This window comes from Canis lupus, chromosome 27 (assembly GCF_011100685.1).
Source record: "Canis lupus familiaris isolate Mischka breed German Shepherd chromosome 27, alternate assembly UU_Cfam_GSD_1.0, whole genome shotgun sequence".
NCBI classification, from domain to species: Eukaryota; Metazoa; Chordata; class Mammalia; order Carnivora; family Canidae; genus Canis; species Canis lupus.
In genome coordinates, this window is record NC_049248.1 from 35,706,469 (window position 1) to 35,712,703 (window position 6,235).

General features: G+C 38.2%; 1 pseudogene; it reads right to left on the bottom strand.

The window, feature by feature from the left end:
• Positions 1–3,061: 3,061 nt before the first annotated feature.
• LOC119866349 lies at positions 3,062–5,318 on the bottom strand (annotated as a pseudogene).
• Positions 5,319–6,235: the final 917 nt, after the last annotated feature.

A 6,235-nucleotide genomic window follows, 5' to 3' on the forward strand; every position in this document is an offset into this window, starting at 1 on the left:
TGCAAATGACATATCAGATAAAGGGCTAATATCCAAGATGTATAAAGAACTTATTAAACTCAACACCCAAGAAACAAAAAATTCAATCATGAAATGGGCAAAGGACATGAACAGAAATTTTACCAAATAAGACCTACGTATGGCCAACAGGCACATGAGAAAATGCTCCGCATCACTGGCTATCAGGGAAATACAAATCAAAACCACAATGAGATACCACCTCACACCAGTGAGAATGGAGAAAATTAAGACAGGAAACCACAAATGTTGGAGAGGATGTGGAGAAAGGGGAGCCCTCTTGCACTGTTGGTGGGAATGTGAACTGGTTCAGCCACTCTGGAAAACTGTGTGGAGGTTCCTCAAAGAGTTAAAAATAGATCTGCCCTATGACCCAGCAATTGCACTGTTGGGGATTTACCCCAAAGATACAGATCCAATGAAACGCGGGGACACCTGCACCCCGATGTTTCTAGCAGCAATGTCCACAACAGCCAAACTGTGGAAGGAGCCTCGGTGTCCATCGAAAGATGAATGGATAAAGATGTGGCATACATATATATATACATACAAGTGGAATTCCATACAAGTGGAATATTACTCAGCCATCAGAAAGGATGAATACCCACCATTTGCTTCAATGTGGTTAGAACTGGAGGGTATTATGCTGAGTGAAGTAAGTCAATCAGAGAAGGGCAATCATCATATGGCTTTACTTACACGGAGAATATAAGAAATAGTGAAAGTGATTATAAGGGAAAAGAGGGGAACTGAGTGGGGAAAAAATTAGAGAGGGTGACAAAACATGAGAGACTCCTAACTCTGGGAAATGACAAAGGGTTGTGGAAGGGGAGGTGGGCGGAGGGTTGGGTTACTGTGTGATGGGCACTGAGGAGGGCACTTGATGGGATGAGCACTGGGTGTTTTACAATATGTTGGCAAGTCGAACTTCAATTTAAAAAAAATTAATTATATAGGTTAACTCAAAAGAAAGAAACCAAGTTAAAAAAAATCTAAGCCAAAAAGATAAGTACATTTATATTTTAGCTGCTTCCAGGACTTACTCTATATCTTAGTCATTGGAGTTTTAATATTGAAAAGGACATAGGAAATGACTCTTATAGCATATGGAGGCAAAAGCTGGAATTGAGTCCCCTACCGAAAACCCAGAGCTTACAAGTACTGTCCTGGCCCTATTAGGAGAGTAAGAAAATGCCACACACCAGTATGGATAAGAAGAAATACAGTTCATCTTTGTCAAAAGATTTTGTAAAAAAAAAAAAAAAAAAAAAAAAGGAGGGAGAAGGAAAAGGAAGAGGAGGAAAAGGAAGAAAAAAGAAGGCAAGAATGCTTCGAGGAGAAATGAAAATTCCAGTTACAATGTGAGCCTGGGGTTGTCTTATTCCAAAGCTCTTGTTCTTTGCTTTGGTTTATGCTGACTTTCCTTTCTCTGAATTGTCTTGATATTTATGTAGACTAGAGGTTTTCTCTTGAATTCAGAACCAAACTTAGAACTCTTTACATACAAACTATTCTTACATTTATGCATATCACTCTCCTAGCCTTGTTAAACTCTTTTTTCTTGGGGATGGGGGAGGGTAAAGATGTGATATATCTCCTATTTCTTCCGCAATTATTTTCTAGCATAGATCTCAAAGTTCTGTAAACTATTGTACCTCATACTAAAGCAGTGAAAATTTCAGCCCCCCACCTCAAAGCTAAATTAAGCCAGAGACTGAATCTCATTATGTCACAATGTATGTTCCAGAGCAGAATTTCTTTGATTCTCTCTAAAATTACACTTGAGCTAAAAGGCATCATTGCAATCACAAAATCTCCTATCCTGGAGAAAGCTACAATCTGAGAAAGGATGCAGGTAGATATGAATATTGAATTTTGGTAATGAAGTCACCTTAAGAACAATCTAGACGTTATGCTTGTGTTATTAAAAATGGGAAGTTCGGTGACCAACTTGTTGCCCATAGAACTCCAAAATACTTCTTGATTGACCAATAGTATGCCACTTATGCAGAGTCCTGTAAAACTATACATTCAAACATGTATTAAAAGTAACAAGATTGGGGCAGCTGGGTGGCTCAGTAGGTTAAACATCTATCTTCGGCTCAGGTCATGGTCTCAGGGTTCTGGGATTGAGCCCCTTATTGGGCTCCTTGCTCAGCAGGGAGTCTGGTTCTCTTCCTCTTCTTCTGCCCCTACCTCCCCCACCCCGCCCAGTGCTAGTCTCTCTCTCTCTCTCAAATAAATAAATATTTTTTTAAAAAGTAACAAGATTATTCATTCTTCTATTGTGCACACATTTCCATGAACTACCACAGTGAGAATGTGATGAATGTCATAATACAGTCATCAAATTTGTGGTTGAAGAGGTAAAAGTTAATTGGAGGTGGGCACTGGAACTGACTCTAGGCTAGAATCTGTAAGTAGATGTAAGCATTATAGACATCCTTTTATTTCATCTCTAGTAACCAGTACCACTTCCCACCAGGGCTTATCATGAAGTTGATGATTGAAATATGTATTCCCAAGTGCAATATAAATATTAAATAAATTTATCTGATAGACTGAGATTTAACAGTTTATGGGAAATAATTCTAGAGTAATTTGCAAGCCAGGGAATCTCAAAGCAGGGATCCTGATTAGAAAGAAGTATGGAACAGAATGGGGGTATTCTGAATTATAGTCATTAGAGTCACATTTTCATTATTATCCATATTGAAATAACTCCTGAAATATTTTTATTTAGCATTTGCCTTTAAATCTACTCATTTAAAAATTTAATCAATGACTTTTTCTCCTCAAAACTTTAATCTAAAAACAGAAAAAGAAAAAAATACTGGAAACTTAATGGTTCAAGTAAGGAGAAGGGAGAGGAGCATGGACTTGAGGCTCTAAGCCTCCCCAGAGAAAGTCTTTGTTCTTGAAGTGTCCTCTTTGAGCAGGAGGGTAGAGACAGGGACAATCCCTCAGTCCCAATGCCCAGCCTCTGTCTGGAGAAAAAGGCAAAGTCACAGTGGTCTGAAGGCCTGCTGGAATGGCCAAAGGGTCACTTGCAGTAGTTGGCTACAAGCTTCTAGGAGGGGATGCCCCATGTTTTTGTGAGGCAGCCTGAAAGATTATGAAGTCTTTCTAGAGATGCTTATCTGGCTCCCAGATAGCTGCCGCAGTCCCACAATGATAGAAACAGCTTAGTGAGCACAGTTTCGTTAAAGTGTTGCCTGTAACCTTCCCTCACCAGTTGGTGGGCATAATAGATCACGCCAATGTTGTTGGCTGCATGTTACTGCCAAATTGGTAGCCAGTCCCATGGGCTGTCTTCAGGGTCAGACAAGAACAGGTCACACACAGACAAAAGCATGGCCCTATGGTGAGGCACCCCTTGTTTTCAATCAGTCATCTGAATATGGTCTAGAGTCTAGATGGAGGGAGAGAGCACCCATGCATGCAAAGACTGAGAGGCTAAGATAGTCAAAGATCTCAGGTCAGTAGCACCACATGGTGACCAAGCCATATTTGTGCAGGCACTCATCATAGAAGCCATATGACCAGGGGATCTGGTGACTCTTGTGGTTCCCCAGGATCTTGGTGATATAGTCAGCACATTGAACATTGAGTACCAGCAGCAGGAGGAATGCTTCAATGCCCAGAATCCATGATCCATAGTCTCCTAAGGAAAGGTCATTGCTCTCGGGCACTCACCATGCACACCAAACAGCTACTTAAAATCACAGAATTGTCCAAGGACGTCACCACACTGTGACTGGTGACTCCGCCCTCTGCCCATTGCTCTCTTCTACCAAGATCTCTCCTGTCTTAGTGCACAGATTCTTGACTTCACTCTCTTAGATAATCTTAGGGCATCTGACTGCCCATAAAGGTCGCTGATCTTCACCCTGGCCCCACAAATGGAACCTCTGCACAGGTCAGACAAAGCTGTCACACACCATGGTGTGTGATTCTGACTCTGGCTCTCAGGCTCCCTGACTTCTGCTTCCTTACACTTTGACCCCTTGCCATGTTGCTTAACCTTCCATCTCGTATCTTTTTGTAGTTTTTCTTCCTTCTTACCTCTAGTCTTCCTCACCCTGCTTCTCTTGATTTCCATTCATCTTCAGATTTTGTTTAACCATTTCTTCTTCTTTTGGGTGGGTTCTGTTATTAGTCCATATTCAATGTCCTATATTCTATCACTTGTTCATCAAGTTATCTCCCCTCAAAAACCAGATAACTCTTTAAAAACCATTTACAGATGCCCACCTACAAGGAAATATTATATTTTATGAAAATATTATAAGTAAATACAATATGGTAATTTAATAATAAGGGATAGGAACACATGTTATGCATTTTATCAAAGCCAATACTGCAGAGAATTGTATTCCTTGAAAAATGGCTTCCTGTAAGAAACAAGAAAACAAAAAAAAAATGTATAGATAATCCTAAGTAGGTGATTAGGCAATAACTTACATTAACATATATGAATATAAGGGATGAGACTTTGTCTTACATTATCGTGTTTTGAATTTAAATGAAGATATTAAGTTCTTCTGAAAATAAACAATGGCATGGAACAATTTTCCTCTCGTTTGAATTAATGGGTTCGGCCATATTTTTCAATGAAGGTTAAAAATAGAATTATGATGCATTGCATATACATTCTTCTTTTCCTTAATTGCTAATTTGCAGAGGAAGAGGGTTTAATAGGTAATTCAAAATTTCAGAGAATTGAAATTAATTCTGCCAAGTAATTTTGTACTGTTATGATAAATGTTTTCAGTAGGGTCTATGTGTGCATGTATGCGTGTCTACTGTTTGGACTAGAAGTTGGCACCTACCATTTGTCTAGGATGGTCCACATTCAGTATCAGTGACTGTTGACAAAATTTATGGTAGCCAAATACAGACAAAACAATTGTATAAATTCTGATAGTAACACATTTCATGGACTTTGACTCACAAAATGGATAGATAGCTTCCTGAAAGTATTTTTAAAACGACAACATCATCTATGAGACTCCAGAAAAGGTACTAAAAAGCTAAGTTAAGGGAGAGAAAAGGTGAGAACAATTATCTATCTTTAGAGCATAACAAATAATCATGATGTAAATTAGGTTCTTTACATAGGGAATAAATTAGCACTCAACAAAATAGCTTAAAAGCAAACTACCTTCATAACATCAGAAGAGAAGAGGAACTCATCTCTTTGCTTTGCTGTCTTGGCCAGATCTGACGGCACAATGATGAAAAAGATTGATGGTGTCTCGGTCCACAGTTTGTTTTCCCATCTTCTTTTTATATACCATCTTCACAGAAGAGTGTCAATATGTATTGATCTTTCTTCTTACTGCTCTGCCTTGAGAGGCCTACTTTCTCTAATACGTTATCCTACCCCAACAAAAGAATAATCTAACCAAAGTCTAATAATTCTGCAATATGTTGGAAAGTATGTTTGTTTTAAAGGTTTCTTCCTAATCTTCCAGAAAACATTTCTCACAAAACAATGTTGTTTCTACCAGGGCAAGTGTATGTCTTTTTGTCTTATTTTTTTAGTCACTTAATACAAATTTAAGGAACTTTCTGGAGTTTGGAAGTCTCTGAATATGTGTGACTCAGGCAAATAAAGTTTGTCTGGTTCAAGTGTGGAGATGTGATTAATTTCAGAGGACTTGGTGACATTTTCAATGTGCACATCAAGGATTAGGAGATATATAAGATAGGAAGCAAATGCCAAAGAGAGAACAATTATGGTTTGCTAAACACTGCATAAGACATGGGTTTTTGTGCTGTTTATGTATCTCTAACTGCTAGGATTTAGAGCTCACATAAAGTCATAAAATGTTCTGAGCTGAATTAATAAGTGTTTTGTGTGGGTATAAGGAAGTCATTTTAAAAGTATCGTCTTGCAAGAAGCTAAGTTTAATTATCAGTGACAAGGAAGTATAAGGACAAAATTACCTCATTCACCATTAGGGAAACCTTCATTTTAACAAATTTGAAATATTTGCATTTGACATCTAAAGCCAGACTAGATGGCAGACATCTATATAGGGGGATTATATTCAAAGGCAGACACGACTATATTTTCAGTGCTGGAATGTTATAGCACCCAAATTTAAGCTGATTTTATAATATTGAATATGTATTTCATGCCTGGCAGTGAACACTGCGGTAATTTAATAAAGTGTCATTTTATTATAGAAATCTATTACTTGAGTTAAAT